The sequence below is a fragment of the Leptonychotes weddellii genome, chromosome 10 (genome assembly GCF_054177405.1).
Source record: "Leptonychotes weddellii isolate Sample4059 chromosome 10, ASM5417740v2, whole genome shotgun sequence".
NCBI classification, from domain to species: Eukaryota; Metazoa; Chordata; class Mammalia; order Carnivora; family Phocidae; genus Leptonychotes; species Leptonychotes weddellii.
The window spans coordinates 99916508-99928184 of NC_138378.1; the positions used below are offsets into that span (position 1 = coordinate 99916508).

General features: G+C 42.3%; 1 long non-coding RNA gene across 2 annotated transcripts in view; it reads left to right on the plus strand.

Annotated features, from left to right (window-relative positions):
• The first annotated feature begins 104 nt into the window (after positions 1-104).
• Positions 105-11677, plus strand: part of LOC145715957 (uncharacterized) — an 18407-nt gene continuing 6834 nt past the window's right edge. The window contains exon 1 of one of the 2 annotated variants that reach the window (XR_014138280.1): positions 105-450. This is a non-coding gene — a long non-coding RNA (uncharacterized LOC145715957). The remainder of the gene's footprint in view (positions 451-11677) is intronic. The other variant, XR_014138279.1, reaches the window with a different exon arrangement.

Sequence of the window (11677 nt, forward strand, 5' to 3'; positions counted from 1 at the left end):
CGGCACGCACGCGGGACGTCGGCCGCGCGCCCGGAGGGGCCAAGCTCGGAGGGAGGTTGGCGGGGGAGGGGGAGTGGGAGCGAAAGAGGCGGGACCCGGGGAGGGGGCGGGCAGCGGGCGACTGGAGCATGCGCGGGAGGGCTCGCGCGTGCCACGCGCCTCTGGTCCAGCCAGCTCCGCGTTCGCAATGTCCCAGGTTTGGGTTTTTTTTACCCCGAGCCTGGGGCGTGGCCACTGCCTGGGCCCCGCCCCGCTCCCTTGCCTCTGGCGGTGGGGGTTGGGCTCCGTGTGCTTCCGCTAGGCGGGGACCCCGGCCGGTGGGACCTGTCTGAGATGCGCTAAGGCCTTTTGCGGCGGTTCCAGCTGCACCTGGACGGTTACCTGCAGGCGCTGTTGTAGCTGTTCGGTTGTGGCTGGAAGAAGACCTCAGGGCTTGGCTCTAGTCTACAAGTAAGCAGTCTGAAAAACCTCTGGTCTGGATTGGGAGAAACCAAACGACCTCAGTACCCCGTGCCTATTGCACGCCGCCATTCCCAGATCTTTTTCTTGGACAGAAGTGCCAGATTGGAGGTGCTGGAAGTGTATTATTTAGCTGAATGTCTTTATCCACACCCCAAACAACTCCAGTTATGTGAATTGTTAATAGATGCGTGGGGGTGTTGGGCCAGAAAGAACTGTAGCCAAGTAAATTTACTATGATCATATTTTTATTTTATTATAATTATTAGGGGCGCCTGGGTGGCTCAGTCCGTTAAGCATCTGCCTTCTGCCCAGGTCATGATCCCAGGGTCCTGGGATGGAGCCCCACATGAGTCTCCTTACTCAGTTGGGAGCTTCGCCCTCTCCCTCTGCCTGCCGCTCCCCCTGCTTGTGCTCTCTCTGTCAAATGAATAAATAAAATCTTCAAAAAAAAAAAGTAATTATTAGATTCACACTTGCAAACATAATACAAACCTCTGTGGTTTGCCTCCTCCAAAACCATAATCCCTATCTAACTCTCAAAAAAATGGGTTGGGACCCCTGGGTGGCTCAGCCAGTTAAGCGTCTGCCTTTGGCTCAGGTCACGATCCCGAGGTCCTGGGATCAGGCCGGGCATCGCTGGGCTCCCTGCTCAGCGGGGAGCCTGCTTCTCCCTCTGCCTGCCGCTCCCCGTGCTTGTGCTCTCTGTGTCAAATAAATAAGTAAAATCTTAAACAAAAACAAAAGACTGGACAAACTCAAATTTAGGGACTTCTATAAAATACCTGACCAGTATTCCTCAAAGTTGGAACAGAGAGGTCCAATTTACCCAGTTTCCCCAACAGTTACATGTTACATAAGTTTAATAACAATATCAAAAGCAGAGATTTGACATTTAAATGTTGTGTGTATAATTCTCTGTCATTTTATCATGTGTAGATTGCTGTACCACAATCAGGATACAGAACTGTATGTTCTTGGGATCATTCTTTATCTTGGAAAGCCTAAATTCTTCTTCCTTAAAACCTAAAGTGCTGTTGAGAGGATTAAGAGTCATGTAAAATGTGCAGAATAGCATCTCACATACAGTAGGTGCTCAATAAAAGTTATGAAAAGTTAATTGTCTTCCCACATTCCTGCATACTTCTTTCAGGAATCTTCAGAGATTATCCCAACTACATCTTAAACCTGTTTATTTGTATGCAAAGTTGTATTTATATAATCTATCCATTCCATTTTGGAATGGCAAATATGCCATTTTTATCTGATGTTGGGCGGCAACATATAATAAAGTGGAAAAATACCCAAGTATTAAAGTCTAAATGAATATCTGATTTTGAGTCACTGCGGTTTCATTTTTCAGTTCTAACTATGAACCTGGATAAGTCACTTAAACCTTCTGAGAATGTTCCACCAAGTATCAATTGGAAATCTTAAAATTATTTGCCCTACTTAGGTTTGTAATAAGACTTGTAAATTGTAAAATTTACCAAAGTACTTGTAAACTGTAAAAATGAAAACATAGAGGTGAAGTCTTATCCAGAGTCTCCCAGCTTAGGAGGAGGGGTTAACAGCAAGCTAGAGTTTGAGCTCAGGCAGCTTGACTCCAGAACCCAGACTCCTAACTTAGCCTCCTGTTCAAAACTTGAGTGCCTTGAGGTAAATAAAGTATGCAAATAAATTTAAATGTAATTGGGGGTGTCATTCTAAAAGTGTTTTACATCTCAGGACACAAGCAGAAACTAAAAACTGCCATTTCAAAGTTGTTTTCTGTCAAGACTCATTTGAGGGGCACCTGGTGGCTCAGTCATTAAGCTAGTCTGCCATCGGCTCAGGTCATGATCCCAGAGTCCTGGGATCGAGCCTTGCGTCAGGCTCCCTGTTCCGCGGGAAGCCTGCTTCTCCCTCTCCCACTCCCTCTGCTTGTGTTCCCTCTCTCATGTGTTTCGCTCTGTCAAATAAATAAAATCTTAAAAAAAAAAAGACTCATTTGAGCCAAATTTTTTCATTAATCTGAAAGGGTACCTGAATAGGCCTTGAATGCAAATCGAGCCCCCCCCTTATTGATAGGGAAAACAAACTAATAACCTGAACACTAAAGTTAGTGTACTTCAATGTTATACTATATTGAAAAGAATTGAGGCACAGTTTTATCTGCTAGGCAGTGTTACATTTTTTTGATTAGGAAAAAAATATTTCTTTTCTGTGAATTTAGACTGCTTTCACCTGTGAACCAGCATTTTCCAAAGCTACCCAGATGTTCTGAAATAAAACACTACCATAATCAAAGAAATTTAGGTAACAACCCCCCCCCCCATATTTCTCCTCTTGGAAGATTTATTTATTTTTTTTTAAAGATTTTATTTATTTATATGAAAGAGACACAGCGAGATAGGGAACATAAGCAGGGGGAGTGGGGGAGTGGGAGAGGGGAAGCAGGCTTCCCGCGGAGCAGGGAGCGCGATGCGGGGCTCGATCCCAGGACTCTGGGATCATGACCTGAGCCGAAGGCAGACGCTTAACGACTGAGCCACCCAGGCGCCCCCTCTTGGAAGATTTATAATACACATTAGGCTACCAAAAGCTCTGAGACCTCCTATGATAAAGAATCCTGTTTAACCTTCTTTAACCAACATTCCACAAACTCCTATGACTATAGATTCCTGCAAAACAAGTGTTTCAAAGAGTACTCTGTAGTGTAACTTGTTGCTTGTTTTTGTGAATATGTATTTTTGTTTGAGCACTTATTGAGACCTCAAAAACTGCAGTTAAGTGTTTCAGGACCCAGGTTAAGATTCCTTAAATGGAAGTTATCATAAAAATGAAATTGGACAAGACTTGGTGATGTTCAATATCAACTGTGTTGATTTCTTTCTGCATGTGGAATTGAGAATGAATACTTCTAACTTTGAAAATACACTGATTTTCATGACTAGTCTATTTTGAAGCTTTTGAGGGTCTCCAGCCAAACCATTTTGGTCATAGGTGGTGATTGCCTAAAGAAAGTAGAAATTCCCAATAACAATCATTTTGAAAGAGGAATTTGTTGGAATCAGAAATGTGGACCCAGAAAGGGGGCCTGACATGGAAAAAGCATTTGACAAAACCCCACATCTATTTGAAGAAAAAAACAAAACTCTCAGCCAACTAAAAATAAAGGGAAATTTCCTCAACTTTGTAAAACGTATCTACCAAAACAAAACAAAACCCAAAACCTACAGCTAACAGCATACTTAACAGTAAAAGACTGAATGATTTCCCTCTAAAATCAGGGACAAGCCAAGGACATCTACTCTGACTACTCCTTTTCAACGCAGTACTAGAAGTTCTGGAACTTAACGGAAGTCACTGCAACAAGGCAAGAAAAAGAAATAAGCATAGAGAGAGAGCAGTTTCTCAGATGCACCCCTCTTTCCCTTATGCAGCCATTGGTAGTGGGGGCCAGTCTTAAGGAAGAAGAGTAGAAGCTAAGACCTCAAAGGGGACAACTGGCCCACAGCTGCAGGTGGTGACTGGCTGAGCAGAAGCCTGTGTCTGCAGCTCCATAGGAGCAGAGAGAGAGGCAAAACTGATTCTAGAGTGTACAGAATAAACACTCTCTCTAAAGATTCCCTGGTAAATACTAGGGGGACTCTGAATGGGTGGCTGAGGTCATGCCATGGGAGCTAGAATTTAGGCACATTTATAACACACTCTAGTAAAACTCACAACACACTCACACACAGACACACACAATTGAGCCATATACAAATGTTGCATAAAAAAAATGCCTGGGGCACCTGCGTGGCTCAGTCAGTTGAGCGTCTGCCTTCGGCCCAGGTCATGATCCCAGGGTCCTGGGATTGAGCCCCACGTCGGCTCCATGCTCGGCTTGAAGCCTGCTTCTCCCTCTCCCTCTGCCTCCTCCCCCTGCTTGTGTTCTCTCTCTCTGTCAAATAAATGAATAAAATCTTCCCCAAAAAATGCCTAATGTAATAAAGGAATCTAAATTTAGAGGAAAAAGCAGTTTGATGACAATAAAGGAATCTCTAAACTAAAAAAAAAAAAAAATTAGAAATTATCACCCTAATGCCCAGAAGTTTACATGCAGATTTGGTTTATCCCAATGCAGGAAATGATCAAGTTCTAATGATTTGTAATGGAAAGGCTGATCTATAAATTACTTCTATCTGGCCTGATATTAACAGCTAGTATGTGTATCATTAAAATTCAGTCTTGGGAGGGGCGCCTGGGTGGCTCAGTCAGTTGGTTAAGCATCTGCCTTCTGCTCAGGTCATGATCCCAGGCTCAGCAGGGAGTCTGCTTCTCCTTTTCCTCTGCCCTTCCCTCCAGCTCGTGCTCTCTCTCTCTCTCTCAAATAAATAAATAAAATCTTTAAAAAAAAAAAGGAAAGCATAGTGCCTTTTTGGTGTGAGCAGCCATTGTTTATGGAGAAAAGCTCAATATGGCATTAATTGAAAGGATACCTGATCTGCTTACCTTTGACACTTGTAGGCAATCATACAAAAATTCACCAGGCTGTTCGGGGGTAAGGATAGACACCTTGGAAGCTATAGATATGACAAGGGTAAGCATAGGATTGCAGTCTGAGATCAAAGAAGTCACAGACTAAAATAAATAAATAAATAAATAAATAAATAAATAAATAAATAAACCAGTGGGAATGAATTGGAAGTCCATTAAAGTGCCTAGAAAATTCATTTGCTCTCCTTCTTGCTTTCATACACTATCTGAATTACCCTTCTAATCATAACTTTGCAAACATTTATTAAGGGTTTATTATGGCCCAGTCACTGAGTTAGGTGTTTATTAAGCACATACTACAGATGAGGCATGTGATAAGAGTAAAGATGACAGAAACAACAGAACAAAGAGACAGTCATAATCTCTGGTCCTGGGGATTTGCCATCAAGTGAGCAGACAGACATTAACCAAATCATCATCATACTAAACACACGATTGCCAATGTGCTAAGTGTATGAAGGAGAAACCCTAGCACTATGAGAAAGTAACAGGCCTGGAGAGTCAAGCCAGGCTTTTCCACGGAAGTAAAAAGTCCAGCTAACACCTGAAACCTGGAAAGGAAATGCCAGTATTTAGGAGTATCTTGGAAAAGAGAATATTCTGGGTAGAGACTATTCTGTATGAAGGTGGTGGGGCATTTGGCTTATTCCAGCAAGTGCCCCTGGAGTTCGGAAGGCAATGGGAATGAGGTTCAAGAGCAAGGCAGGGGCCAGTCTTTGTAGGGACGGGTAGGTGTAGGCCACACTAAGAATTTTGGACTTTATATTAAGTGCAAAGGAAAGCCTTTAGCAATGGAATGATATGATCTGATTTGCCTGTAAAAAGACCACTCTGTGGCGCCTGGGTGGCTCAGTTGGTTGGGCGACTGCCTTCGGCTCAGGTCATGATCCTGGAGTCCCTGGATCGAGTCCCGCATCAGGCTCCCTGTTCGGCAGGGAGTCTGCTTCTCCCTCCGACCCTCCCCCCTTTCATGCTCTCTCTCTCTCTGTCTCTCTCTCTCAAATAAATAAATAAAATCTTTAAAAAAAAAAAAGACCACTCTGGCTGTTGTGTGAGGAGAAAATTTAAAAGCCACAATCAGGGCCCCCACTAGGGAGAAACAGTAAGGTGCTCACCTACCATGCAAAATGTAAAGACCTGCCAAAACACTCAGTGAGCCAGATAAATCATATTTTTTAAAAAATATTTTATTTATTTATTTGACAGAGACACAGCAAGAGAGGGAACACAAGCAGGGGGAGTGGGAGAGGGAGAAGCAGGCTTCCCGTGGAGCAGGGAGTCCGATGTAGGGCCCGATCCCAGGACCCCAGGATCATGACCTGAGCCGAAGGCAGAAGGCAGACGCTTAACGACTGAATCACCCAGGCGCCCCCAGATAAATCATATTTTAAAGCAAGACTTGAAAAAAAGCAAATCTACAAACAATGGCCTACACTCCCCCTCCCTGTTTTTGTGAACCAAGTTTTATTGGAACCAGGGTGGGGATTAGCTTGAGAAAAGTACAACAGCATGTGGGAGGGCAGATGCTGCCCTTAGTTAAAATTTTGATGTTTTTTCCCACCATTTTTTGCGTTTATTCTGATTTTAAAAAAACATTTCATTAAATTATGATTTACCCTGAATACTAAGGTTTTGGGCACCCTCTTAAAATTTTGCACCCAAGGCAAGTGCCTCACGTTCCTCACTCTACAAGGGCAGAAACAGGAAGACCAATTAGGAGATTATTCATTTATTTATTCACTCAAAAATGCCAGACACTGTTCTACACTGTAGGGGTGCAGAGTGAAAAAGACAATTATAGTCTCTATACTCTCATGGAATGTATATACTAGAGTAATATAAACAAACAAAAAACCAAGATAACTTTAGATTTTGTCAAGTACAATTAAGGAAGTAAAAGAGAAAACCTGATCTGGTGACCAGGAGGGGGCTGCTTAAGAGAAGGTGGCCAGGAAGGCCATTAGGACTAAAATCTGAATGGTGAGAACCAAAGAAGAGGGTTCCAGGAAGAGGAAATGTCAACGTAACCTGGAGTAGGATTCTGGAGAGTGAATAGTGACCTGAACTGGCATGGCAGCAAAGGAACGGATAGTCGTGGCTGATGTGAGATGTTGTAAAAAGTAGAATCCAGGGCGCCTGGGTGGCTCAGTTGGTTAAGCGACTGCCTTTGGCTCGGGTTGTGATCCTGGAGTCCCGGAATCAAGTCCCGCATCGGGCTCCTTGCTCAGCAGGGAGTCTGCTTCTCCCTCTGACCCTACCCCCTCTTGTGCTCTCTCTCAAATAAATAAATAAAATCTTAAAAATAAATAAATAAAAAGTAGAATCCATCATTGGTTCAACAATCCTGGAGTGAGAGAGAGATGTCCAAAGACTCCCCATTTCCTGACCTTACAGTTGGCTGAATGAAGGAAAAATGTGACAGTAAAGGCTTTGACTGTCATGATGTTTTAGTCCAGCAGAATTTACAAGTCAGAGGAATGAGTACATCAACCTAGCTACTGACCACTTGCCCTGGACACCCTGCACAAGCCTCAGCTCAAATGCCCACAGCCTCACTGGTTTAAAGCAGATCCATGTCTCTAAGGGACCCACTCTAGTTTTCCTGAATAAAAAATAATATGGGGAGAGTCTAGCCACCTGACGTGTCAGGAAGTGATGTGCTGTTCATCTCAGGATCCTTCTCTAGGCTAGCAAGCTCTGTCCTGGATGCCTAACATTTTTCTGTGGCTGTGATCTCCTCCAAGTGGAGGGTCCTCTTCACATCACACTCACCCCTTATCTCTTTCCTCTCATTTCTAACCTGCCCCACTGTGTCAGAATAGTCAATACTCTGGGTGTTCCCTGATCTGATAATGAACTGCCCTTCTGAAGAGCAGTCTCTCCTGTAAGCAACTGCAGTGAACTTTTCAATACATAAGTCAACATTTGGGCAGGATACAGTTTGAGAAGACTAAGGGAGGAACATTAGTTTAACTATGACTTACAACAATCCTAAAGTGCAAAATATTGTCTTACTGCTTTTGGATGATGCCACTGAAGTCCTAAGGAGTTACAGGCATAAGGAAGATCATATACTAGTTAAGTAGGGGAGTCATGGTTTGAACTTTGAACTCCCAAGGGACTTCATAACCTGTATTTTCAGCCACTATTCATACTAAACTTCCCCCAAAAGGGTATAACCTTATTAATTTGATGTTAGTGCCTGGAGGGAATGTGGTATAGTGAGAGGAATGCTCAGGTCAGCGGACCTGGGTTGTAATCCTGCCTCTTCCTGGTGTCCCTCACTCTGACCCCAGAGCACTCTTTCTCAATTGCAGGAATCCCTAACCTCCTCTAGGGGAACCTCCTTGTCCTACAGAGACTTCTGAGTTGGAACTCTTGCCCTATAGGAAGGCAGGGTCAGTGTAGATAGATCTGATTCTTTTAAACACAGCTGTCAGTTTGGACTTTTTGTGTGAAGTTTCCAACTTTTCAATGGTAGCAAGGAATTCACATGACCTGAGCCAAAGGCAGACACTTAACTGACTGAGCCACCCAGGTGCCCCTAAAAACACATCTTAATGTAAATTTTAAAAAATTTTCAACCAGACTGTGAAGGAAATCCAAAATGGAATATAAATTATAAAAAATGACCCTAAGTGTATTATGAATCAATAACATAAGCAGGCTGCAGGGAGTGCAGTGGAAAACAATTAATCCAAGTAACTTTGGAAACCAGTATTTTGATTGTATACTATAAAGTTAAAGAAAAAGAACTGCACCAGGTCCTATATACCCTGGTTAGTTAGTAAACTTGTTTCTCACAAACATATGGGTTAGTAATTCTGAAAATATTTCGTACATTGACATTATGTGCCCTCCAAAGGAAGTACATTACTTGAATTTTTTTGCTAAAAATGCATAGCCTCAATCTAATCATGAGAAAAATATCAGATCTGAAATAGAGGCCATGCTACAAAAGGACTGTACTCTTCACAAGTTTCAGTACTCTTCAAAAGTTTCCAGGTCTTTTTTTTTTTTTAAGATTTTATTTGACACAGAGAGAGAGAGCACAAGCAGGGGGAGATGCAGAGGAAGAGGGAGAAGCAGGCTCCCGCTGAGCAGGGAGCTGGACGCAGGGCTCAATCCCAGGACCCTGGGCTCATGACCTGAGCCGAAGGCAGATGCTTAATCGACTGAGCCACCCAGGCATGCCAAAAGTTTCAAGGTCTTGAGGACAAGGAATGACTGAGAAAGTGTCAGAGAAGACTTAAGGAGACATGATATCTAAACGTAATGTGGGATCTGGGATTGGATCCTGGAACAGAAAAAGGACGTCAATGGAAAATCTGATGAAATCCAAATAAAGTCTGTCATTAGTTTACAGTGTTGTACTCATGTTAATTCGTGTTTTTGTACTATTAGTAATAGTAAATGGTAAATGTACTATTGTTATTTAAGATATTAACACTAGGGAAAACTGGGTGATAGGCATTCAGGAACTTTCTGTATTATTTTTGCAACCTCACTGTTAAATCTAAAATTATTTCAAAATAAAAATCTAACACACCCACCCCCCACACACAGACACACACCACCCACACCACACACCAACATGCTTTTGGTTGGCTGATAGAGAGGCCTTTTAGCTCAGACTGAGAGGCAAAGAGAGAGCCAAATTGCTTTGCCTTAAGAAAGTCACAGAAATTTGGAGAGGGACACTAGAGAATAGGGGCAAAGAGCAAAGAGGAGACAAGGACCCAGCTACAGAGCTCTGTGAAGAGGCAGTCATGCAGAGGGAGTGACTGAGGGAATTTTAAGAACAAGATCCACATAGGCGAAGAGAGGAAAAAATGAAAGAAGACGAAACCAGAGAGGGAGACAAACCATAAGAAACTCTTAATCTCAGGAAACAAACTGAGGGTTGCTGGAGTGGAGGGGGGTGGGAGGGATGGGTGGCTGGGTGATGGACACTGGGGAGGGTATGTGCTATGGTGAACCTGTGAATTGTGTAAGACTGATGAATCACAGACCTGTACCTCTGAAACAAATAATACATTATATGTTAATTAAAAAAAAAAAACAAGATCCAAAAGTTGAGGTTGTTTGTGGACCATAATGTGCTACAAGCATCCTTGTGTGGTGCTTTGGGGATTGAATGAATCAGGATGACAGCACAGCTCTGACACAGGATGGCAAAGGGACAATACTGCATGGGAGGTAAAATAGAAAAAAAAAAAAAAGAAGAGCAGTCAGCAGAACTTAAAGACAGAGGCAACTAGAAAATATATGGGTACCACAGGAATTTCCAGAGTTTTCAAAGGAACATGGGGTTTCCCAGTATACTATGCTTCTAGACTATTTTACTTAAAGTTTATGTTATTTTATACTTTGTCTTTAAAAAAATTGTTCCTTCTTTTCCCCTCCTCTCCCTGCCACCCCCGTCTCCCATCCTTCTGTCTTCCATTTGCCTGGATTTCCTTCCCTCCCACCAACAGTTAACCACGATTGTTAGTTTTCTAAGTATCATTCTAGAAATTGTAAACATTCATTTACAATCAAATATGAGTATATATTATCCTTCTCTTTATTATTACACAATTAGCATATTCTACATAGTTATCTGCACCTTGCTTCTTGTGCTTAATGATATTTCTAGTAGATTTTTCCACATCAGTTCATGAACAGCTTCCTTGTTCTTTTATACAACTAACAGTATGCCATTGACTCTATGTACCATAATGTTTTTTTTTAAACAGACCCTATTGCTAGATATTATGGTGATTCCAGTGGAATTGCTGGGTGAAGTATACATGCATTATTTTTTTTAAGGATTTTCTTTATTTGAGAGAGAGAGAGAGAGAGAGTGGGGGAGGGCAGAGGGGGAGGGAGAGGGAGAGGGAAAGAATCTCAAGCAGACTCCATGCTGAACACAGAGCCTGATGTGTGGCTCAATGTCACGACCCCAAAATTATGACCTGAGCTGAAACCAAGAGTCGGATGCCCAACCAACTGAGTCACCCAGACACCCCCAGGTATTATTTATTTTTATAGATATTGGTAAATTGTCCTGCGAAGAGGAATTTTATTTAATTAAATTTACTTTATTTTTATTTAAATTTTAGTTAGTGAACATACAGTGCAATAATGGTTTGAGGAGTAGAATTCAGTGATTCATCACATACATACAACACCCAGAGCTCATCACAAAAAGTGCCCCCTTTAATACCCATCACTCATCTAGCCCATCCCCCACCCACCTCCCTCCATCAACCCTTAGTTTGTTCTCTATCATTAAGAGTCTCTTACGGCTTGTGTCACCTCTCCTTTTCTTTTCCCCCTTCCCATACGTTCATCTGTTTTCTTCCTTAAATTCCACATATGAGTAAGATCATATGGTATTCGTCTTTTTCTGACTAACTTATTTCACTTAGCATAATACACTCTAACTCCATCCATGTCATTGCAAACGGCAAGATTTCATTCTTTTTGATGGCTGAGTAACATTCCATGGTATATATATCACATCTTTATCCATTCATCAGTTGATGGGTATTTGGGCTTTCTCCATAGTTTGGGTATTATTGATGACACTGCTATAAACATCAAGGTGCATGTATACCCTTTGAATTTCTTTTTTTAAGGATTATTTATTTATTTATTTGAGAGAGAGAGAGCATGAGTGGGGGAAAGGGCAGAGGGACAAGCAGAATCC